The sequence below is a fragment of the Homalodisca vitripennis genome, chromosome 4, assembly GCF_021130785.1.
Source record: "Homalodisca vitripennis isolate AUS2020 chromosome 4, UT_GWSS_2.1, whole genome shotgun sequence".
NCBI lineage: Eukaryota > Metazoa > Arthropoda > Insecta > Hemiptera > Cicadellidae > Homalodisca > Homalodisca vitripennis.
In genome coordinates, this window is record NC_060210.1 from 37,490,157 (window position 1) to 37,517,598 (window position 27,442).

At 31.5% G+C, this 27,442-nt stretch overlaps 1 protein-coding gene across 6 annotated transcripts in view; it reads left to right on the forward strand.

Moving 5' to 3' along the window:
- LOC124359162 (glutamate receptor ionotropic, kainate 2-like) overlaps window positions 1-27,442 on the forward strand; it is a 145,606-nt gene that overhangs the window by 29,086 nt on the left and 89,078 nt on the right. For all 6 annotated transcript variants that reach the window (XM_046811667.1, XM_046811666.1, XM_046811668.1 and 3 more), the window contains exon 2: window positions 13,951-14,077. The gene's annotated coding sequence lies outside the window, so the exon portion shown is untranslated. The remainder of the gene's footprint in view (window positions 1-13,950; window positions 14,078-27,442) is intronic.

A 27,442-nucleotide genomic window follows, 5' to 3' on the forward strand; every position in this document is an offset into this window, starting at 1 on the left:
CTTATTATGGCGATAATAAAAGCAGAAAAAATCGATTAGGGTTACTTCGTACCACTATGAGCATAGTAAAGGAAATAAATGTTATAATTGCCCTAAATTTGTTATTTTGACATTTAAATTACAAACTTTAATAGACCGATTACTTTTTGATGACATGGCTCTGCTAACTTAGCCGTTCAGAAAGAATAGAAAAATCCTAATGTAATTTGATCCATGTTTTCAATAATGTGGAACTAAAACCCATAGCAATACCTTCAAATTAAACAGTTAAATAATTCTGTAGAATAAATGGTAACAATTAAACTTTATTTGAGATTGAGATGTACAGATTTAGAAATTATTCATTTTAAGGGCTATGTATTATCAAAATATTATAATTTAATTTAGGGAACTAACTACCACTCACTCACTGTAAAATATCACTTTTGAATTAGGCACCTGGTTATAAGTTAATAGTTTTATTCATTAAGTGATACATAAGTAAATCAGTAATTGTTAGAATATAATTCGTAGGTATGATTTTATGTTACCAATTCACGGCATAATTATATAATTAAAATTAACATGCAGAATAACGGTTATAATAGTATCCAACTTAAGAGTTTAAATCGCTTTTCTGGTAGTTGGTAATCAATCAAATGTTTTGGTTACAGTAGTATTTACCTATAAAAATATTGAATCTATTTAAAGTTTATCATTTTATAAAATCGTTGATGTAATTTATAACTGAATTTTTCATATGACACCGTTGTTTTATTTTGAAACTTTTTAATTTTGTTATAACATTTGTTTTAATGTTACATTAGTGAACAAATATATGGCTTTTTAGAAACCCAATAAGAATACGTTGAATTTGAAACAACCATTACACGTGTTAGATACCATGTATGATACATAGTGGTGGAGAAACATGTGTTGAATGTAGAAATGATGAATGGGGGCTGTATTGTTGACGTCTGGCCTGCCTTCCACTTCATGCCACGATTGTGTAATCGTGGATATAATAGATTGTACTAGCATAACTGCTTGAATTTGTCATCATCAATCAATTGTTTGACCCTTACAATAACACCTTTATTTATGCAAATTACTAGAGCATTTAGCTTGGATACAGTATGTCCTTGAAGATTTCCTTCCTGATTTCTTAGAATGTGTTACGTGGAAAATATTAATAATTTTGTCATTTTATTTGTTTAAGAATAACTATTTCAGGTCTATAATTTTAAAATTATTATATGTATATATATATATATATATATATATATATATATTATATACGTATATATATACGTATATAATATATAAGTTCCTCGTCTCATAAGGGGGAGGAACTTATAAACAACAGTTATTGATCATGGTTACCTTTATATGGACGCAAGTTGTTACATACATTAACTTTTTCGTCCATATATTTTGTTATATAATTTCTTTTTTTTTAAGAGAGACCGATCCCCTTTTAAGCCTTATTCTGACCGTCCTCATGGGCCACTGGTTTGTGCGAGGATCTTATCAAACAGAATAAGGGGGAGAGTCGATACAGTATGAGGTTGATGGTACTGATAAAAAGTGCAACGGTCACTGACAGGATTTGAACCTGCGCTATCTCAAACTCAGACCCAAAGTCCAACTACTAAGACCGCTCGACCATCGGCACTCCCAATGACAGGAAACGTCTCATTACGTAGATATGAGAAAACATTTCTAAACACTACTTGAATATTTGCAAAATTTAAATTTGTTATTAAGAAAAATCCCAGTCATTCATAACTTTAATTTAAATATTAAATGTAACCTTTATAACTTAAATATTAATGAATTAAAATCTTTACAAGCTAAACAAATAAGCTTTTCGATACGTATAAATGAGATATTTAAGATGAGATCTCGTCATTGAACTATAAAAAATTAGTTCGTACAATTAGTTTTACATTAATATTATTAGTCGGCTCTTAAATCACTACTCCCTGACAATTCATTTCTCATATCACAGACGTAAATGTTTTTTTCATGATAGACGTTTAATTATGTATAGATTTATGTAGATTGTGAATGCATACATAATGTAAAGACTCCTAATAACATGCATAACTGTTTTCCCTCTTATAACCTGTGCGGAGACATCGCTTGAGTTCCTTTTATCTAATCTGGGCTTCATGCTGTTTGTCTCGTATCACTTAATTACTTTAAGTTAGAATGGCAGTCCCTTGCCAGATTCTTAATTTTTTTATTGTCTTACTTCAATCGTCAAAATATAGGATTACTTGTTTCTAACATTTATTACTATTTAATCAATATTTTAGATTTTTAGGCTATTCAAAAAAAGCCTTTGTTATTGTTATATTGACATTACCACAAACATTTTGTAATTGTTTTACACATATAGATAAATCGATGGCCAAAAGCTCAACAAGATGGAGTCCAACATTTTTGTTTTTTAAATCACATAACCAAACATGACTAGTTGAAATCTGTGTCGCATTAGTTTTAAGTGTTCCTTTAAGGTTAGCAATATTAAAATTGATTCTCCTTTACCTGAAATTTAGCGAAAGGGATGTAATCATTTCATTCTTGCCTGTATATCTGTCTGTCTGACCACATGATATCTCAAAAACGAACTGACTTGACTTAAAAATTTTGCATGATGCTTCATTTATCTATTAGTTCGATAATGGAGATTGTCGTTCTATGGGATTGTTTTAAGCGATAGTGAATATTTCTACATTAGAAAACATGATTGCAAGACAAAAGCATTATACATAAATTTGAAAACAATAAATATACAAGCATATTAAATGTAAACCTGTGACCTTTATTGTTTGAGTAAAATTATAAATAATAGAATTTAAACTTATTAATATTAAATTTCGATTACAAGGTTGGATTCAAGTCCTCTCTTGCGTTGTAATACCTTAACTAACTCACCTATATACTTTTATTATTTAAACACTCCGTTATAAAACCTAACCTAATGAACAGAAATGTGAATGAAGCAAATGATCTAGAATATTATTTAATCGTTAAATGTTAATTTTTTCACAAACCTTCTACGTAGTACTGTATATGAAACGATCTCTAAAGGCTGTAATGATTTATGTGATGGTTAATTTCCAACCACTAATTTTGGCGAGTGTTATTTTATTCTATTCCTCAGTTGGTGACAGAATTTCTTTTTTTATTGTCCGGGGTTGTACAATGATCATTTCTGTGTGATACTAGACTGTTGGACTTTATATATTCTTGCGTATGACGTATAATATAGATTTTAAACGTTGTACAAAACTGTACCAGACGCTGTTACACGATGGATAGTGCGGCGTAATACTTCCTCTTAATGTTCTGTTATTAAAATTAAAATAGTTGTTGTGTAGTGCTGTGATTTCAATACTAATATAGAAATCATGCAATACATGCAATGGTTAAAAGTAATTAAATAAAATTTAATAAGGTGTGGAATGTACGATATTTAAAGACGCAGCATAAAGTCTGTATTGAAACAGCCCTGGCACAGACATTTTCGTAGTAACGGTCCAAGTAACATGGAGTTGCTGTGGGAATCTTCATACTCTAAATCAAGGTACTAAATAATACTGATATATGATTTGTTTGATTAAAACATGACAAAGAGTACCGAAACGGAATAAGGTTTTAATTTCTTTGAATGACAATTACATACCTCACACATACTATGGAACATTTTGTTATTTAAAGTAACAGTCCGAGTAACGTCCATGTTGGGTGCAATGTTGAATTCCTATTGCATGAATGAGGTAGGATTGAGTACTAAGATGGTACATTATTAAATCACCGTATGATGCTTCGGAGTTGTCGTGAGAAGCTTATAAGTCTAAATTACGGTTCCAGATAATAACGTTATACTATGAAACATGAGTTAGACTAATCCAGAATCAGTTGTTGAGATGTATTTTTTTCTGACTCACATCACTTACCTCAAAAATGCTATAGGACCTATCTTTGTTCAGAGTAGCTGACCGCGTCTCGTCCCTGTAGGGAAATGTAAAATCCGTCTGGAGCAATGAAGGAGGATTGGATCTGAGTGCTGAGATTGGACATTTTCAAATTACTATTCGATGCATTAGTGACGCTTTAGGAAGCTTGTTATGCCACATCATGGTTCTAAATTATTGTTTTATTACTAATTAATCTGTTATGAAAATTTTAATCATGACACTGAGAAAAGAGACGCAGTAAATTTTTGAGATGAATATTTCTTTCAACGATCTTAAATTACCTCACAGATGCTAGGGACTAAACCGTCATTTTACAGGTATAAATCGTATGCATTTTTATAGTTGTATATTAATCGTTTGAGTGATATTTATAATTGAAACAATGTAAAATCTGTCTTAGAACAATAAGATAGCCCAGAAAGTAACTCATTTCAAATAAAGATAACTTATCCTACAGATACTTGGGAGATATTTATAACTGTATCAGGATGACATTACAAAGAGAAATGAGATGAAATGCATTGCCGAGATGAACTTTTCTAGCTTTTACTATGACTACCATTTACCTCAGGTATGCGAATTAATATTTTTAGTACAACAGTATGGAATAAGTCAAGATTCTTAACATTGGTTAATTTAATTCACCACTAAGAGTCTACACGTTATGTTGCAAAATAACGTACCCCGTAAATGAAGTTGCCAAATGTTACTTTGTAGTCCCTAAACATCTTCATCTGACTTCCTAATTACGTAAGAGAATACAAAACATTAGTCACTAGAAATTAAAAATAATATGCTTAAAATTAAAATAGACCGACTTTAAATCATTGTAATTTGACAAAATGGAATTTACTCAAAATTAATACCACACATTTGAATACGGTTTCAAGTTTTTATTATCCTGAACAGTAATTAAGTGACACAAAACTTTATATAGTCATTTGAAAGTATGTGCATTTTTTAGAATATGGTGTTACAAATTGAATAATTGAAGTCTATTATATTATTGAATTACTTTACTGACTATTCAAAGCACACTAAATACCTTTATCCATAATCCATACTTACATGTACGTAACTATTATACACATAGTAATATAATATGTATCCGCACTATTTGAACATAATATGAAATGCAGTTTACCTATCGATTATAAACTGTCGAATGTATCGATTACTACGATTTAAAATTAAAAATCTGAAAATTTCCTTTCGTTGGTTATTAAACACTATATATTACATTTAGAATGCCGGCAATAAGGCGTAAATGTTTGTATATTTAGTTATATATTTTAGTTCCTTGATTTATTGCTCGTATTGAAGTCAGTCTAAATTGAATAAACTTTATTATGTACAGAATATTCGACCATTCATGAATTTGTATGTACGATTGTCCGTATTTTCTCTGAATACCCATGAGCATTGTACTATATTTCATTGTGTAAACATTGAATGTAATGTATAATACACGAACGTTTCCTCTGATAGTACAGTGGGCGCGGAAAGCTAGATACAATCATCGATAATTAATCGAGTGTTACCCTAACTTTACCGTAAATTTCCATTAACTGTTGTAACATATATGAGGTTAACTGTACAAAATTTTACTTTGCCAAACAATATTAATATTACTGTATAGAGTGTACACTTAAAGACACATATCGATTTCAGCATTAAAGGAGAGAACAGTGGAGTAAAATAAAGTCGCAGGCCAGTGAGTAGCTAAAGAAGCCAGACCTACACTTTGAGATAGTGTAGGTCCAAGCCTGTCTGGAACAGAGCACTTTTCATCAGGATTGTCAGCATTCTACAGTACCATATCACAGACAAACACAGCCGGAACATATCTACTCATTCAGTTTGTATTAATGCGCACGTACTCTCATCAACTTCAGCATTGGGCTCTTGACAACGTGATACGCAACAAATAACGGTACGGTAAATAAAGATACGATCTTATTACATTTAATAGCTTATCAAAACATAGTGAAGAAATATTTTTGTTGTACTAGATCGTTTAACATTAGTTTTAAATGTTTACTTTCACATACCAAGGCAACATTCCAGGAAAGAAAATAACACAAAGTAATTAAGTCCTTTGTTTAAAGGTTTTTTATAGCAATGGTAGAATTGTGAATGAATCAGGGTTATATTCAAAAACATAAATACGTAACAATTTTTCTTTTTAGATCTGCAATCTAATCCCTTATTCAGTTGAACAGTAAATAAGCCTAATACATCACAAAATTCAAGGATAAAATAAACAAATCTTAAACGAATATGCCAAGAATGTAGCAATGACGCGTGTCAAGTACAGTATATATATAAAACACGCACCTAAATACTTTATAATCACCTAACAATAGCTGTCAGTACTCGGTCCTCAGCATTACGTCCTCTGACTAGTATTCTTTAGTTTAGTTTCAACAATTATTAATGTGGTTTCTTAAGATGTACTGAGTTAATAAACTCACCTGGATCGACCATCGTGATTTATTATGCATTTTTACATTAACAGCTGATATTTTTGATAAATGACAAAGCCAATCGAAACTATTATCCAACTAGCGTTCTTACGACGATCACACTATTGTGTATTGTATTCCTTTCGTAAACAGCTAATCTGGTCGCTCAGGCATTGAAGATAATCTTGATCCCAGTTTCCGAGTAAAGAAATTTCATCTGTGCAATTAAAGAAGTGACATTTACATCTACCCCAAGATAAAACCACCCTCATACCTAAAAAGTAGTCAAATGCATCTTGTTTGTGTATTTTATAAAATCTGTTATCACCCTTTACGAGAATACACGCATTGTGAGTCCAAGTATTTAACTTCTTGTCTCACTGGTCAAAAGAAATTCTTTAATAACCATGACTATAACAATGATATAAAACACATTTTACGACCTTCAAAACGTCTAACCTAACCAGTAAAAGCCAGAAATTCTTATTTCAGGTACTTTGCTATGGAAATAAATCTTTTAATAGCGACAACATTTATAAAGCGGCGTTTAAATTATTAAGAATTACTTTATTTTAAAACACTATTTTACCAAGCATGTCTTAGAGATAAAGACTAAAATTAAGGAGAAGGACTATAATTGAGAGCTAACTGCCCAAGCTATGTAGGGACATTTCTTAAACAATTAAATCTTTAAATATTTTACGAATGCAATGTAAAAAACTTGGTAAGTCACCTACATTGGCCCCAATTCGATCTTCAAGCCCATGTCGACATAACGCCTAAAAGCAAATATTTTGAGAATATAATCTCTCTGGGGAATATGTAAGCTATATTTTTCTTGGTCATATATATACTAGAAGAAGAGCTAAAGCACTATACTGGCTCTTATTCTAGAGCTGGAGTCTTAGATCCCTTGACGATACCTAATTCAAAATATTTAGGGCGGCGTTAATCAGTCTTTGGATTAGGAAAACAAGAAAATATCGTTTGCAGAGAAGTTAGAAATCATCTTGCACCTCTCATTACAGAAACGATCTTTAAATTGGCAATACTGCCGTCAATACAAATCCAAGAACAAATACAATTACATTCATTTGGCTACAGTATTTATTTTTAATTTTGAACAATATGAAGATATTTGTAGTATAAGATTCTTCAAATATAATAATAGGTGTTTGAAAACCAAGACATACTAAGGATTAGTCGAATAGTGAAGCTAGAAACATTTATTTTGAATGTTCTTTTCTTTCCTAATTTAAATTATATAGTAATTATTTAATTTCTAGGCTTGGAAGCGATGTAAATTGGAAATTACTATTATCATGGATTTTTCCCCGAAAATCATGAAAAATCTAATTTTTTACTCATACATATTGCTCTGCTTCTCAGTCATGTTCGTGAGATAAAACAAAATACTATAGTTTAGAACCAAAGGTAAATGTAATGTGGCAAGAATTGTTCAACAAAATTTCAACTCTCATGTAACATTCATCAGGACAAATCCTCTTCCTCTTACCACGGTCCCTTTAAACGTTCCTGGTAAGAGAGCTCAACAAATACAGTACCTCAGATTCTCAGATAACAGCAAACAAACACTTTAAAATCCTAGTCGTCAAGTGCAATAGTATATTGACAATAGTATTTACATTTAAGTCATAAGTAAATATCGTCCATATATTGTAGTATTCATATTATAAGGCGTTGAACGACTACACTATTCCATTTATGGATTATAATACCGCACATTGATGGAATTTTATTTATGGATATACACTGGTCTCATAATTAAGGAAGGTTATTTAATATATACTTAATAAAGATTTTCTGAAAAATAAATTAGCTAGTCATGCTGTTTAGAAGAGGTTAAACTTATAATATAAAATAATTCCTAATACAAATTCCAAATTCCAATATTAATGGTACATACTCCCTTGCGTTTTAAGTAAAGATCTATGTTAACACATTATATTATAATCAATGATAACGATTATTTATTTAAGAGTCACTTAGATAACAGAATTTGAATATTTAATACAAATATTATTTGTACAGTATGTTTTAGTAAATATTTTTGATTTATCAGTATTGTTATACAGATATTGAATATAAAGTTACTATTTTACATTTTGCCATATATTTAAAAGCTGTTATAAAACCCAACTTACCTCTTGTTTTACAGATGGTTTCTCAGACCTCCGGCGTATCATATGTTTTTATGATCATGGCATCAAAGCAAACCCAACTATGGTATTAGGATAAACTGAAAGTAAATTACAACAGCCTACATTAGAAGCTTCATTGCAAAAGTAAGCTTCTCAGGCCTGCTTAAGTATACATATTTCCTTAATTGGGGAAGCAAGCAAACTCAACCAAAGCTTATAGAATATAATGAATTCGAACGAGAAGTGATCATACGCTCGCAAAACGTACAATAAAGTGCATTCAAAATTACGCTTCATAGCCCAAGCCCAACATTTACATAATATATAGCTCAAATATGCCTAATTCCGTTTAAACATTACGTAATGGTCACTAAATTATTACATCATAAAATGTTAGAATATATTACAAGTGAAAAACTAAGGAATATGATTTTATTATTTATATATTGGCTTCAATGTTTCAACTATTACTGAAATCGTTTGGCCTATTAAATAAAGCACCATTATATATAGGAGAGGAACTCATTTTATCTCACTTGTATTAAATAACTCGCCTTCGGCTCGCTGGGGCTACGCCCCCCAGGCCCCCATTTGGGTGTTGGCCAATTTCGGGGATAAGCGGAATTCAGTGTCGGGTTATATCTGAGAATTATACTAGGGTCTGGGAGTTTAAATTAGGCCTAATTTATTGAAATTTTATTTATTAATCAAATTTTGACTTTAATGGCATTTTACTGCTTAACCGTTAGAGATACGAGAAAAAGTGACTGGACCTTTCTTGTCGGAAATTTAATTTTGTCTTTCGATTCTGCCCTCAGATTTTGATCTACGACCTATGGTTTAGTCGGTACAACGCTTTGGAATAAATGTCTGCACTGGTGGGAAAAAGAGCGATTTGGTGATTGGATTAATTCGGACATGAGGTCTTGCCAGGAAAATTCCCAGGGAGGGGTTAATTTTACCAAGGGGGGGTAACACATCATGAGGTTTATTGTACTCAGAAGGTTATCTGGTCATACCAGGAAATTCGCGGGGGGAGATTAATGTTAAAGTGGGTTAAGACATCAGGGGGTTTAAGTTAGTCAGGATATTTTCTGGTCATATGAATAAATTCCCGGGGGGGGGGGGGGGTTAATGTTACAAGGGGTTAATGACACACACACGTGGGCCTATTTTAGAGGGTGTTGTGTCTGTCTGCGAACATAATAAAAAAACACTCTGTCCCTATCTACATTGAAACTTCACTAACGCTCAGTCAACTCCCGAAGTGGAGTATGGTTTAGCCCAGAAATGAGCTCGGGAGAAAAGTCTGCACGGGTCAGCTATCTTGAAATTGTTTAGTATAAACATAATAAAAACCGACCTCAAGGCAGTATTTTAAGTCGAACAGGGGGTTTAATATCATCACCAGGAGACTATCTAGTCAAGGCGAGAAATTCCCTGGGTGGGTGATTAATGTTAAGGAGGTTAAGACAAGAGGGGGTTTTAATTTCGTCAGGATATTGTCTGGTCATATGAACAAATTCCCAGGGGGGGTTTAACGTTACCGGGGGATAAGTCTCCAGGGGGTTATCTGGTCATACCAGGATCTTCCCAGGGGGGGGGGGTTAAGGAGATTTGGTGACTGGTAAAATTCGGACATGAGGTCATGTCAGGAAATTCCCTGGGGGGGTTTAATGTTACCAGGGGGGTTTAACACATCAGGGGTTGAATGTACAGGAGGTTATCAGTCATACCAGGAAATCCCCGGGGGGGGGGGTTAATATAATATTACCGGGGGTTAATGACACACTTGGGCCTTTTTTAGAGGTGTATTGTGTCTGTGAACATAATAAATATTCCTCTGTCCCTATCTACTATTGACGCTTAAGCTAACGCTCACCAACCTCCCGAAGTCACTGAACCTTTTCTGTAGATCACGTGATTTCCTAAATCCGTTTAAAATTTGTTTTGAGTTACGACCAACCGTTTAGCCGCTATCAAGCCCGGAATGTAAATTTTTAGGCGAAAATGTCCAATATTTTCACTTAATCGCGTTTTTGCGGTCAAACTAAGGGAAATATAGTAAAAAGTCACTGGACCTTTTTTGTAGGTCATCTTATTTCCTAAAATAAAACGTTAGTCTTATTTTGACCTCCGACCAATGGTTCCGCCGCTATCGACCCCAAAAACAAAAGTTTCGCGTAAAAGTTACAACAAAATTGTACATAATCACGTTTTTTTTTTTCGGCCAAACCAATCGAGATAGGGCAAAAGATTACTGGACCTTTTCTGTAGATCGCGCAATTTTGCTAATTTGAATGGGTCAATCAGATTTGAGCTACGACCAACGGTTCGGCCGCTATCGGGCTTGAAACATTATTTTTATCGAAAAAATCTCTGGAATTTCAAATGTTCGAGCGTTTTGTCGGCTTAACCATGGAAGATAGAGCAAAAAGTCATTAGACCTTTTTTTGTAGTTCACTTTCATTCCTGACCATGAATTTTCCGTCAGATCCGAGCTAGCTCCAAACGGTTCGCCCGCTATCGGGCTTAACAAAAAAATGCCTGCAGGGGTGAAGAATGCGCGATTTTTTTGGGAATTTTTTGAGGGGTTGAAAATGAAAAATTCTCACTTTTCGGGATTTTCCTGGTGGTTACACGTGGAAAGCTATCTGTGTACCAAATTTCAAGTCTCTAAACTCATCTGGAAGTAGGTTAGAATTAGTATACGTGAGTGAGTGAGTCAGTCAGTTCAGTTACACATGCGGCTGTATATATTATAGGACTCTGCCGTTTACTGACTTTAAGGTCCCATCTTGAAACATAAATCTAAAACACTTCAAGAGATTTAAATATCTTTAAGTGACTCATTATGTCCAGATTTTTTTCAATATTGTTTAAAAATAATATATCGATGTGACTGTTTAAAAGATTTAAATGCTTGCGATCAATGAGTAATTCACAGTAACAGATTAAAATAAAGTAAAAGTAAATTTTAAGACCAGTAGGAAATGTATGGCTGAAAGTTATTCCTAACTAGGTATTCCATAATAATAAATAATACTACTTCAACCGCTACAAATGAGAACTGCTACAATACCCACTTAAAAATGAGAAAAGATTTATTTTAAAGTTTTGCTTACTGTCAGGATGAACTGTCGTGTACTGCATGAAAAATATTAAAACCCCTTAAGTACCGCCAGAGACCATGGTCCCTCCATCACAATATTATAATCTAACAACCGTGCAAAATAGACCTACACAAAAATAATAGTGGAATCAATGTATACCATTTTTAGGATACAGAAAATGTATCTTTTTGGTTATAAAAAGCACAAAGCAATAAATTCTGTTATTTTTAACAAACTTTACTTTCTTGTTACCCTTCGCATAACCATTTTTATGTCTCATAAACTTAATAAGATAGTCTTTTACACACAAAAAAACGTCCTCCTTCAAAATAACTTTCGAAATTACTACAGGTTGGCCAATCTGATATTGTACATTATAGTGTAAGTCAATCGTGTATACCAATCGTACATACGTATTATTAGAGTTTGTATTAACTTTAAGAATAGTTATTTTCAAATTTTGGTCGTGATACTGTAATAAAATTTACTATGCATGTGTTTATCTATATCTTCAATCGAGCTATATTACAATTGCTATTATATTGAGTAGATTAGTTTTGTACGGTTAAAAAATAGATCGGGGGTGTATTTTATTCTGGAAAATTGGAACAAGAATTCCCAAGAGAAGTTTTGGTGAGACGTATCTTCAAGAACATATACTTACACGACTTCCTCATACAAGTGGACTGTTCAGGGAGAAGCGGTATAAAAAGGCAATAATATAAATCAGACATCGCGAAACTCGTGCTACAACTCATGGTAATAGACAGCTGTGAAGCACAGTGGACTGATAAATCGCCATATCTGTGACACATTGTGACCAACTTCTCTCATCTTTACTGAACTACATTACTAACACTAACTTGTCTTCTCCTGTGTGCATTATTTACGTGTTGATCACAATTATATCAACATGTTAAAGTGTTTAGCCTTAAATAATTTTAGATTAATTTTTGTATTAACTCTATGGCTAACGGTTATAAACTTATATCTAATTTACTATAACCATTTTTAAATCACAACTTCTACAAAAATAAATATATATGACGATAACGTAAAATTTAAATCTCATTTTATTCTCAGCAAATAATTAAGAAAAAATAAAAATCGTTGGAAAGATTTGGAAAAATTATTAATATAACAATACTGATAGCCATTTTACCTAAATAAAATTACCTGAAACAACTTGTCCCAACACACATACATGAACTAAAATAGCAAGTGGTATATTTAAAGTTAAAATATTAGGAATAAATTTAAGTATTTAGGTTTTAAAAACATTAAGCTGAACATGTGAATTATAATGACAAGGTTCCGTACATACTTAATGCTAACTGTTGGAATTACAATTAAAATATGAGAGAAAGACCACTAAAGCCACATTAACACACACATTACACAAACACAAAACACACATTAAAACTACCATTAAAACACGTGAGTGAAAACATTTGTCTTTACTCGTATTAGAAATAAGTAATCAAACCATTTTATTTTAAACCAAGATATATTGATCCGTAGCTTACGAGTCATTGCGCACACGCACAGTCAGTATAACCAGCCTAAACGGCTTTGTTGTTTTTAGAGTTCAGTTCAGCTCATCACAAAGCACCACCGGAGAATGCAGTACTGGACATCAACGCACTTGCATGTTGGATCTTCTCATAGCGCCTCGGAGTCTATTAGAATAAATGTTAAAAGCTTTAGAATATATATCTCATTGCAGCTATAAAACACACATGTTGCCATACATTTTGCTTTCATTCCATTTTCATCACCTTCCAATTATTCAAAAAATTATCTTTTAACGTTTACGCTACAACTTAATGTAATGTATTTGTATATTATAATTTATATATAATGTATATTTTTTATTTTCAGCTCGATTTATTAAGCTTACTGAAAATCTAACCTAAATAAGATGTCCATCAATAAACAACGTAATGAATGAATTGAATATTTCTGACACTAACCTATAGTATTAACAGTATTACACAATACGTGACAAATACACTAAAATCAATAAAACTAAAAACATTTTATGGTGCATTAAACAATAGTACAAGTTTCCAATATACCCTAATTGCGTTTGTTTTTAGTAAATAGCACCTACTATTACGAAATACAAATAAAACTGGGTTTAAATTCGACCATTAAACTATACTTATATCTAGAGATGTGTTAATTAAAAAGCTGGTAAACTACAGAAATATTATGTTTAACGGCTCATTAATGGTTACAGGTAAAAGATGCCATGAAAGCCTCTTGTGACGTCACCATGCCAGGATGCCCCTGACGTCATGGCGTTGCCTCGTAGTGCTGCTTCTGTTTTGTTCTCGTTCATTCACTTCCGCCTGTTATTAAAATTGGTGAGTAAAATTAATAATTAGTTCATATTATTTATAAAATTTTAAATTAATCAGTTAAAATTGCACCAAGATCTTAAATTGCGTACGATCTATAATTTTGTACATCGAAAACTACTGTAGTTGCTATTGGTTCGGAGGATATTTTTACTGACAAGGAAATGTTGTATAGAATATTGTTAAGGAAATGTTGTTTACATTGAGATTAGGCTTGTACTTCTATATTTTATCTTATCATATTTCAATAATTGGTTTGATTAATGTTTTTCCTTTTACATTTGTTGACTGAAAATGGCTGCACTATCTGCATCTGTGATAAAGTCGTCTAAGAGGGATTAAGATATGAGCATCACAAGTGGCTTAATCCTAGTATATGGTTGCCTAAATATAGCCTATATTGTACAAATATCCCATAGGTCCTAAGGACTTTTGAATAATATTTTACCTACATGTATTAAGTACTTAACTTGATTTATTAAGTTTAAACTCATTTATAAATACTGATTTGTGATACTAACTCACATTGCAATTACATAAAAAATAATACTTCTTACCTTTTGTATAATAGTACGTAGCCTATGTATTTTAAATATTGAACCTTATACTTTATTTAAACATTTTTGTTGTAGGTTAATATTGAACCAATTATTTATAACAGGTAAAATTATTCATGCAATTCAACCTCTATTTCGTGAACGTTAGGATTGCTTAATATATTGCTATAATATCATATGTTAGTAAACCTTACATCAATTAAAAAAACTTATAGGCCTAATATACCACAGCCATTATTAATCTTCTTAAGACGTATGTATGATAAGCATAATTATCGTATACGCAATAAGGCGCAAATCTGGATATTAAGCCGCTTACCGAAACAATCTTAACCAAGAAAAAATATAATTCAGAATTAAAGCTTAAGATTATCTTAAAAAAGACATAATACAATATTGATAAACTTTATGTATAAAATCAATATACAAATTACAAATTACTCATCTCATGAATCTTATTCCTAGCAAAAGTTTTAATATAAATTAGAAGCTAAGAATGTTTCCTTTAAAATACATAATATAAATGTATTTATCACTGTGTTAGTAGGCAGAATTACACAGTGGAACTTGAACCGAATTACAGAGTACCAATAAATCTCCACAGGTCAGTTGTAAGGTCGATGATGAATGACTCATTTCACAGTCCGACTCATGCAACATCAATCAAGGTAGACTTGATTTACCGGTATAATTTCCTCCATCAACAGTGTATGTGAAACGGTAAACTAAAATTCGTTGGTATTTAAACTTGTTTGCCGTCTTCAGCATCGACAGTTGTAGATTGATGCCTTTGTGATCTTAAAGATTCTCTGTGTGAAATTTTATTGACTGTTTGGATTAAATTGATTATATATAAAGTATTAACACAAATAAATAAAGTAAGATGTCCCATTAAATATATAAAACAATACTTATCAGTATATTTATTATTTTATGATTAGATTATCCCATCAAACTAGGCCATTCAACCTATATTCCTCATATTATTATTCGTCGATCTCAAAAAGAAAATGCTCATAAATACATAGGCTTATTTGTAATAAATAAGAGCTAAGTCTTAGGCATTTTCAACGGCTTAGCGTAAGTTGTACAAGGAAGAGATATTTCAAATTAGACTTTTTTAAACTTTTTATGGATGTGCTTTTACATGTACTGTTAAAATATTCTGAATCATAATAGGTTTATAATAACTTATACTTTAGCAATTTCTACCATTAACAAGCACACTGCAAAATATTGGTAGTGTTCTGCTCTTTATATTGATGTAATGATAAGTAAGCACAACTGCACTTATGGGTTTTTATAAACTTTCTCAATATATTTGTAAAAAACATGATTATTATAATATATTGCTAGTGTCTAGCTAATAGCTATAACGAACATTAAAGCAAGTAAATTTTACAGTGTTTACTGCATTCACATATTTAATTTCCCAATAATACAAAACTAGGAAAACAATGTTAAAACACTTTACGAAACAGTACGAACAAATGATCTATAAGATATGTCAAACCAATTTCGTGACAATTATAGTCTATACGACATACTGGAAACCGTTATATTTATTCAGTAAAGCATTCATCAGACTGTGTTAAGATTGGTTTAAAAGGTTTACTGCTAGAAAATAGGTCACGTCGCCTCGTAGGAAGAAGAAAAGTAGAAATAAGATTTATTTTCTCACCAAGAGAAACAAGTATTGTGAGTTTGTTGCTTATTCTGTACTACAACGTAACATATATTTTCATCGTTTGCTGCTTTTTAAGGTAAGAATAATATTCTAATAATATGTTTTGTAAACTATTGATCTAAATTTATTGTTTGAAAGGGTTTTGACAGTAAAAACTTTAATATTAAATTTAAACTACTCATTGCCAACGTTTAATTTGTATAAACATTTTATGTAGTTGCTTTTTCTCATTTTCCCCTTGTAACTCCAATACCAATACACGTCTTCTTTCACTAAACTTTAAGTCTGTAAGACATTCCATTCAATAATTGACACAACCAGACAACGACTTTATTTGAAAATAGACATGTGGGGCCCTCAATAAAGGCAAACCTTTAGTTTACTATTACGCCAAACAAAGGCTGTCATCGTATAACATGCATTATTTATTATCCAAGCATTAGCGTAACCTATGGACTGAAAAAATTAATTAATTTCTGTCTTTCTATCTTTTCACACTATACCTCGATAACGAACTAACCTATAGACTAGAAGTTTCAATATATGCATAGCCTCTTACGCGGCACTTGGGAATGTTCTTTGTAGTAGTACACACTGTGATGATAGATACGTAAAATAAGTAAATGGACATGTTCCGTTGTCTTTATAATAAACTTTAAGTTCCACATGTAAATCTCTCCTGGTAAGGTTGTCATTTTTTTGGATTTTTTTTACCGTTATCTTACCTATATCGGATTCGAATTTAAATTTGGGGCCGTTGCCAAAAATCATTTTTGGTTACTGTACAATATGGGTCTGATGGAATGGGTTGTATTGGGGAGATGAAATTCTCTCTGTCATTACTATGGAATACGCATGAATGTAAACATTTTCCAGGCATTCTACTGCATAATTGCGGAAGGCTGCAAGTTTTAAGGTCCGGTGAATTTTAGAGACATAACTATCCCAAAAGCAGTCGCAGATTTTTAAGATCTCTCAATCCATCTGGTGAATGAAATAACATTGTTTGATTCAAATGTTTTCTTTTTCCTTTATGGCGTAAACGATGTTGCATGGTGTTTCATTCATTCCAAAAATGTATGCAAATGTATCAACACTTATTAATGAACAAATCCAAAAAAACTACCCATGGACAAGTTTCAATATCGACCTTAAAACACCATAACATTGAGGGTGAAGCTGGTATAAAAAATAATACGCGTCTTTTGTGTGTTGCCTTATACAATCTCAAGAATTTATGAATACTTAGTACTGAAAGAAATTAATAAAGTATTATGTTTATAGCTATTTGTGACAATATAACCATATTCATGCAATTTATTATTTAATATTTTAGTAACAGTTAAGTTTTTATTAAATTCACGGATGAAACATCTGTTGACGTTAAACTTGTAAGCCTATATTTATTTACATTACTTTACCTTTCTTATAGACTGGAATTACATGTGCGCGGGACGTTTTAAAACGGGTATTTTCTTTGCTAATTTTTTATCAGTACAATAAAATAACATAAACCACACCACGATAAATTATGTATTTCATTTATTATGAAACCTAAGTCTTTGGTAATCATTTAGGAGCGTATACTGTAAAATTAAGTATGTAACCTTTACTGATTACCAATATTTAAAATAACTTTTATTTGGACAATAAACAGCCAATAAATAGTCGGAATCTCTCAGGCAGTTTTTTGTACATTTCCTGTATTTAAACCACATGTAATTTACTACAAGTTTTGAAACGCAAATAGTGAGACCAGACTTATCGACTCTTTATTGTGAAGGGTCATAAATGGGGTAGGTCTTGAGTTATCGAGTCCGCTATAGTCCATCGTGTTCCCTGTCATACATTTAAATAAGTAGAATATGACTTTCATTTTACTCCTAAAGTACTCGTTTTCTAATATTCACATCTGAACTGAAACTTCGATAATAACAACCGAAAAGTGAGAAAATCAAATTTTAAGAGTATTTTTAAGACAAATTATCTGGGACAAAAAATCATAAATAAATACTAAATTTGCTTAGTTTGAATAATTTAAAAGCCAGTAACAACTAACTTTAACATATAAATTATATAGGATATACCTAAAGTTCCTCCGTTTTGTAAAGCTCATGCTGAATCGCACATAAGCTGTTTAACTAGTCTAATGTAATATTTTAATTACCAGTATATTAATACATCATGTTGTAATTTAAAGTTTGATAATGTGAGTAATTAGTTGAAAGATACAATAATAACGCCTTTCATTATCATATTTGACAAAGTTTTTTTGTCTAATAAGAAACAAAAAAGCACGGATTTTAACTTTGGATGATTATAGTTTTAGATCCGTTAGTTAGTGGTTCAGAGTTAATTGGCGTGTGTAAGTACATATTATAACATACACTGGCGAGAATATCTGACATAAACTGCCACATAAGACGATTAAAAAGTAAAACTTTTAAGGTAACATTGATTTGATGACGGAAAGTTTTTCTGGACTGGTAACCATCACTCAGAGATTATTCACTGTATACTGTTACACTAAGAAATACGAAACTCTAAGACTATTATCCCTGTATAAAGTTTTGAATGCATTTGTACTATATGGTATTTTAAATTATATACATTCAATAACAACGTCATCCTCTTAGTAGCAACTATGTCACATTCAAACTTGTTTAATAGATTTAAACTTTATTATTTGGAAACCTAACAACTTATGGATTTAATCATTGCAAACTTAATAATTATGTTGTATGGGATGTTGTCGATAGAGAGGCAATTTGCATAGCTCATAGATTTCGATCTTTTTACTTTAGAAATAAAAAGTTAACTCGGAACATTTATATCTTAGTATTACCAATATTTGTAGTAATAAATATTCTTAACTCGTTAAAACAAGCGTGAAACCGTTTTGGACAAGATTCAAACTACACTACAATATTCAAAGCTGAAAATTTAGCTTATAACCATATTTTGACTAAACTAGATCTCCTGGTTTAATCATTTTCGATCCCCACTAATTCAGTGTCCTTACTATCTGTACCATTCTGTGTTTCGTAGTACGATCCAATTTTTGTTGTAATACAGGCAGTAACAGTCTGTAATATATTGGTAATAATAAATAAGTGAATATTTTTTTACCAGAAATAAGTAAATTAGAGTAATTACTATAATATTGGTATCATAATCTTGTTTTGTATGATATTTACATTTATAAATTTTAAACTTACTATTAGTCATCAAGCAGAAAACCAATTTGCATTGTAATAGCACATAATCTGCTTGGTGTTGTTGATAGAAAATTTAAACTAAGGAAGAAATCGATTGTCAAACTTAAACATTTTTGCAAGAGTGAACTGGAAGGGCAAAAGGGTTAAAATATCAAACTAAACATATTATCATTAAATTTTGTAAAACTAACTGTTTGACATGAAACCATACACGTACCTAAACGTATACGTAGCTAAATATATACGTATCTTGATGCCATACTAATTTGCTAAAAGTGTTGACTGTCACTCATTTTTCTAGTTGCGAGCAACATGGTTATATAATGAATCTGTCTGGCAGTCGTTTTTAATTGTGTCAAGGTAAGAAAATATATTATCAGAAATAAATTGTCGTTTGTAATGTTAATCCTTTTGATACTCGACCATCTTCAGCTCAACAAAAAATCGTCCAGGCTAACGATCGATTTCTCCCTTAGAACAAATTCGTATATTTCAGAATAAACTGAGTTTATACAAAAAAATGGCTCTCAAATCCTATACTGTTATATTGCACTGATTGTGTAGAAAATAACGTAATTTTATTACTCTCCATGTAATTTAAGGAGTTGTATGATACAAGCTAAACATTATCTCATATCACTATAATAGGTTTCATTGATTGTAGCTTTATAATAAACAAGTTGAGCAGTTAAACAAGTACTGTTTTGCCTTGAACGTACCTTTTCACTTGTATTTAATGTTTAGGGAAATCATAAGAAAAGTTTATAAAAAAGGTTTGAATGGTAGTGACGTTACAATCGCTAAGGAAATGAAAGAAAAGTGTTTCAGAAATGTTGGCGCCGAACCAGTCAGCCACCCTACCACCCCAAGGTTATTGTCAGCCTTAGCCGGCGGTTCAACCAAGGGGAAACAATTACATCTGTGATCTCAGCCGCCTTACAATTTATAACAAGCCTGCTGTGCTCTTCAAGGACCATTTCTTGCAATCAAGCAACAAATAACGCTTCCCCAATGAACAACAAATTAGATGTTCACGCACAATGTGCAAATTGTCATGTTTTTGAACACAATTAAAGTCGATTCCTATAACGTTGATAATTACACCATATTTCGCTGTCATACTTTTTTAATTGAAAATTAGATTTAGATGCTTCAAGACATTTTAAAGGTTTTGGTATGATACAAAGACATATAATTGATTACATTTGTGTTATCTGGGTGCATATAATCCTTTTTAACAACTCTTTCAAGGCATTATAAGAAACTAATTACAGTAGATATAAAATTATTCAATTTCCCCCTTACAGTTTTTCTATGGCTTAGCTGGAATCTTTTTAGTATAAATATCCGTCTACTCTCATTAATTACACATTCGTTATTGATTATCTTAATGTAATCTACTTTAATTTAATAACAAATTGTAAAATATGCATTAAAAACACAGGCATAGGTTTATAGGCATATTGGTTCTAAACATAAAAGTGTCAATTCCTTATTGTCACGTTTATGCTTTTGTAAACAAATCTGCTATGACGATTGTACTTTTTGAGAATTATGTGTCTCCTTACCCGGTCAATAAGTTAAGCAAATCTGCTATGACGATTGTACTTTTTGAGAATTGTGTGTCTCCTTACCCGTTCAATAAGTTAAGCAAATCTGCTATGACGATTGTACTTTTTGAGAATTATGTGTCTCCTTACCCGGTCAATAAGTTAAGCAAATCTGCTATGACGATTGTACTTTTTGAGAATTATGTGTCTCCTTACCCGGTCAATAAGTTAAGCAAATCTGCTATGACGATTGTACTTTTTGAGAATTATGTGTCTCCTTACCCGGTAAATAAGTTAAGTAAATCTGCTATGACGATTGTACTTTTTGAGAATTATGTGTCTCCTTACATGGTCAATAAGTTAAGGTTGACATCTTATTGGGTATACAATATCTTACACCAATGTCTATTGTTTAACATCCTCACTAACCTGTTATGTTTAAACAAGGATTTTGCATGATTTTCCTGTGGTCCTAAAGTAAACTATTTCATATTTTTATGGTTCTAATGTATGTAAATTCAATATGGTGTGACCAAAGCAAATTATCGTTATCCCTAACTCTTAGGGTATTAATGGTAATTTAGCTCTCACCAAAAATATTTTCTGAGGTATTTAAAACAAGAATTTTTTAAAGTGAATATGGAAAATACACTAGAGATAAATAATTAACATACATTTAATATAAACAGTTATCACACAAATCTTTCTTTAAAAGTTCTCTTTATAACATATTACTTCAAAAAGTCAGGATTTCAGGATGATGATATTATATTAATTGTGCCTAGACAAATCGCACAATGTAAAATTACTCATAAATTTATGTGTAATACAAAAGTTCAGTATTTTAATTTCATGACGAAATTGGCGTATTATTCTTGTTATTAGTTGATCCTGTTCTTAACACTTATAATTGAGACTAATGTTGTGAAAAGTGTTTTGTTACTCTATTACTTTTTTTGATACGAGTAATAAATTATTAATACATTTTGAAACATTTTAAATAATTAGAATCTATTTGCTTCAAAATAAGCGTAATTCAATCACGTGTATTTTGAGGATAGCACGGTATTAAGGTGAATGCAAGAAACAGTTTGAATCAAATGTATAGTGGATATTTAGATATTATCCAATACTGTTTATGAAATCTGACTAGGGTAAAGTGGTCTGGGTATTGTCAACGGTTTCTACTACTCTAGAGCATATGTTTTATATTCTTGAATGTCCAATTTGGATACCAATTTTACTTGTGAACTTTCAGCCACGTTAAATATTGAGTTATCTGATTAATAAGCTGATTAGAATCTGCGTTGTCCTGAAATTCTCTGTAAGAAGAAAGGAACGTTACATGCTAATAAGCCTGAGGCTAAGGGTCTTATAACTGTTTCTTTCTTAAGACAGGCCAATCCCCTGTGAGCCTTATTCTGTCCGTTTTCATGGGCCACTCGCCTATGTGAGGATTATATTAAGATTTGATTCAGTACAAGGTCGAAGATCGGCGCTCCCAAAGATCGCCTATTTATCTTCTATAGGGACAGAAGGTATATTATTATAAAATATACTGGGAGAACTTTCTAATAAATAAATCAATGGTTCAGTCAAAATAATCTTATCAAGGAATCATAAATATTCAGGAATTTATTTAAAAGATCAGAAAATCTAAATGAACTGATACTTTCATGATTATTATTGTATTGTAATTTACTTATTGTAATGAAATATCTCATTTTCACAAAAATTACATAAGCATAAGACAAAAAGTTTTAGACTTGTTATGCCATTTTGATATCTCATTTAGAGATAGTGATTAATATGTGAAAATACTAAATTATGACGCGTAAAAATGCATAACTTCAATTTAATCTTTTAAAAATCGTCCCATTTCGACGCTTTAATAGACTACCATAGTCTATAACATTGTATGCATTATATGCTAATGGAAGTGGTATGGTTTTTGTACTGATGTCTTTTTTTGAACGTCAACAACATTTAATAAATATTTTGTTGTTGTGTTATAAATGTCGTAGAAGTACAAAATGTGTCTGCAGTAAAAAAAGTCTAAACAAACGATTTCTTCCTTAAAGCTAATTATTAGTGCAGTTTTTACAAAAAAATATGCCCAAAGAAATGGAGTTATAGAAATAGTGTAACCTTCGACGCTGGTCCAATTTCAACACCTTAATGAAACATCATATACAGTGTGTTTAAAAAGAAAGAGGAAAGTATAAAAAAACGCAATAGTGACCTACTTACCCGTTAACTTTTAGTATGAGTCTAAAAAGTAAATGTTTATTGATTCTGCTAATATTTCCAACGGTGAAAACTATTGTGCAGTGTTATAATCTCTTAAAAATTTATTAAGGAATATTTAAATCTGTAATGTGTATTCTTACTATCCAAAGATGCGTAATTGGACCAAGACTTGAAACTTTCATAATTAACCTTTTTTTAATTTGTATGTCCTTAAATTAAATATGGGAACTAAAACAGTGTAAGTTACTTATTATTTTAAAACTAATACGTTTAATTTAGGTTGGAAGTAATTTAAGATATTCACGGCGAATATGCCTTAAATTTTTTGTTCAATGTAAAGTTATTAGAATTTTTTTAAATAGATGGCATTAATGATTTAAAAGTAAAAAAGGATAAGGTTGATCTTCCGTGAAGTAGTACATCAACAATACTATCCTTTATTACTTTCCTTGCCTCTCCCAATTTGACCAGGCATAATCCAACTAAATTATTTTGAATTATAAAATACCTCAAAAGGGTTTAATGTTGTGTTTAGGAGTGCTTTTTGCGGAATTTCCAAGTGTTCTCATTGTTTCTGTGATACATCATTTTAATGAGCTATTTATTCTGAAAATGTTGGAAGAAACAAAAAGCTAATCATCTTCAACCGTACTTTGAGAGTGTAACAAAATATATTAAAATAGGCAAAAACAGCTTAATAATCAGGTTCGAAAATACCAGTGTACTTTCACCAACGTTTTTATAAAAAATTGAATTCGTTTTTATTATTGTAAGTTATTGTTTAGTTTCTCCCCTTTACAAATATATAACTCTTTTTGTGTACAATTAGATATGACTAACTAAAAAAAATAATAAATGCTGAACGCTTGCACACAGTTTTAGGACGCCGCCCGCAACAGTTTCAGCCATCTGTCTTTTCATACACATAATATAAAGAACCCTATGATCATAGTAAGCATTTCCACCTACCGGCAGTTTTAATGGAGGAAATAAAGAGTATTTTTAAAGATCTTTCTGACTCAAAACTTCTTGAAAAATGTTGTAAGGGGAAGACTCAAAACCCCAATTAATCATTCAACAACACAGTGTGGTCCATAATTCCGAAGCGAGTATTTGTGACGTTGCCAACTCTAAAGTATGGAGTATACTCTGCTGTATGTGCTTTCATCGATGGTTTCAAGAGCAAAGTGGAAACAATTGAAAAGTTGGGATTCTGGCCGGGTACAAATCTTGTGAAGGCTATGAAATTACTTGAAGCGTCGCGACAACGAGAGGCAGAAAAAAAGCGCAAGACCTACAGAAGAAACTAAGATACTCCAGAGCACTAAAAAGGAAGAGACTAGAAGATCGATTTGAAGAAGAAGAGGATTCTGACAACCATTCATACAGAGGAGGACATTATTGAAGTCAGTTGACCTCAACACAGCAAGACATCTACTGGTAGGGTAGGCCTGCCAGTATATTGAGTTTCCAGAAACTTATCTTTTTTTTTTAGTTTATGCCTTTTTTCAGGCAGTTATTGAGATATCAACTTGAAATTTTTATGGTGTTTGTATGACCCTACGACCTAGTATGTACCAGGATGTTTTCATCAAATGTTACATTATACCCTTTAAAAACAAAAATTTTAACCCTAAAATTTGTTGTAAAAAGGTGTTTTTTATAAAAAAGGCTAAAAATACTCAGTTATGTAATATTGAAAAAAAAAACTTGTGTAGCATACTAAAATAAGAAATAACCTACAAGGAGAAAAGATTATGGCTATATGTCATATTGTTCCTGAGATAAATAGCATATAGTTAACATTGAGTTAGATAGGCATTAAAAGTCCCCTTTTAACTTGGAAACACTGAATACGAGTTGTAATTGTTTATCTTTTTTAAAATTGAAACGCTCAGTGTTTTTTAACCTATTTAACCTATTTTTAACCTAATTGTATTGGTTTGAACAGCTTATACATTTCATTAATACTTTAACTATTTTATATAACTTTATATAACTTTATATTTACGTATAATACTACCCATTAAAAATTTTTATATATTTTAAAGACATAACTATTCCTCCAAATTATTCCAATTTATGGCTTTTACAACGCTGAAAATAAATTTTTGGTAAAATTTAACTACGTGGAATTGTGAAATAAAACCGTAAATTAATATGGTAATGACGAATTAGGACTTCCAAGATAGAATAAATATTTCAAGTACTGCTGAGCATCTATTATAAAGAGTAGACAAACTCAGTGAGTTGTCATCTGCTTCGAGGAAATTTACATGAATTTTACAAATTATAAAATGAGCATTACCTAATAAATGTGTTTTGGCTCTTGATTTCTATATTACCCAAAACTAAAGAGAAAGAAACATACGCCTCGGAACTATGTAAATGTACGTTTTTTTATGTTGCAAATGAAATAGAACAATAAACTGTGTACATAAATTCTCGCCGAATATTTAACTTAAAATTATAACATTAAACATGGTTTACGTTATTTTTGCACATTTATTGCATACATTTTTATAAAGGTGGACAATCCAACTGTCATTCACGAGTTGGTTAAACATGTTAAGAATCGACTCAAACTTTGGAAAACTTGTTTGTCAACTTCGTTATTCCAACTCATCATGTTACAGATCAAAGATCAAAGCTCTCCGCCAGAGAAGAAAACGTCCTCTAGGCAAGAGTGTTTTCCCTTTATCTTTGGTCGCCTAAAGGAAACCAACAGAAAAGCCAAAACATCAATGAAGTCAATACAAGCCTTTGTATTCCTTTCAAATTTTACTCGGCGTCAACAGCGTTTTGTAGTAAGATAATTTTTATGGCTTTGAGCAACTTTCATAACAAAATTCAACTTGTAACTTCTGCAATAAAACCTTGTACTTAAAAATTTGCATTTTAGAATCGGTCGTGTATATAACATGTTAGCAGTTACCCACGGCTTCACCCTCAACTTCTATGCAGCATTATATTGTATTGGTTTGAACAGCTTATACATTTCATTAACACTTTAACTATTTTATATAAACGAAGCGGTATTACAAAGCCAAAGCTCTTTGCTTTCGTTACGAAAGAGCAACCTCCATCAGACACCATTGTTGGGAAAATGGTATCTGACAGAAGTGAATGAGAGAGTGTATCTGCATATATAAAGAAGGCAATGAGCACCAAGAAAAGGCAATACAGGTTGAGTGTTGTTCAACCGATTATCTGATGCTGTATAGACTGTATACACTACATGGAGGATTAGCTTGAGGTAGCCTACTAACTGTACTTACAAATTTACTACTACAACTACACGGTTGGCTGAAACTAGTTTAGCATAACCTCAAAACTAATACATTCAGCGGGTCATATTTACCGTGTGAAATTCTAAGATAGGTTGCACCTGGTCTGAAAGGACAGGCAAAATATTGATAGTTGTTGTCAGTATTTAGTATAGGCTATTAAGAATTTGTACGAAATTCTTCTAAAAATTACGAAAATATAACAATGACTGACTCAACTTTATATACATTTATTTTAATTAATTACAGATATAGTGATTGGAAACTGTACTCAATTACGTGACAAAACTTACACTAGCACGTATTATTGATTTTATTGGGGAGTAAAGCTAATAACTCATATATCATTTTATCCTTTCCTCCACACAACTTAATTCCAGTTCACGAAGTTTCATCCTACACTACCTTTCCACGCCACAGACATCTGATCGATTGGTCAGTTGACTGCGCCAACACCGCAGGTCTGCATGGCCACAGACATTAATTGCAATGCAATTTCTGTACCGTCGCTTTAGTGGGGATATGCTCAATACGTGAGGCCCTCAACCGAAATTGTCCCCTAATAGTTTTGAGTTTTTTATATTATATTTTAAGCATTGTTATTCTATATAATTTAATATGTGTTTATACTTCATTTTTTATTTACATATTAAATATGTAGGAAATTCAATTTGGACACAACATTGATTTGGATACGTATTATTGCTTTTAAGCCATTATTAAAAGGATATAAAGCTGCATTTGTGGCTGTTTTAAAGTCCCTATTTGCTCAACTTTGGAAAAAATAATTTCGAGAGTAATTCGACAAATTTTGTCTGTAAT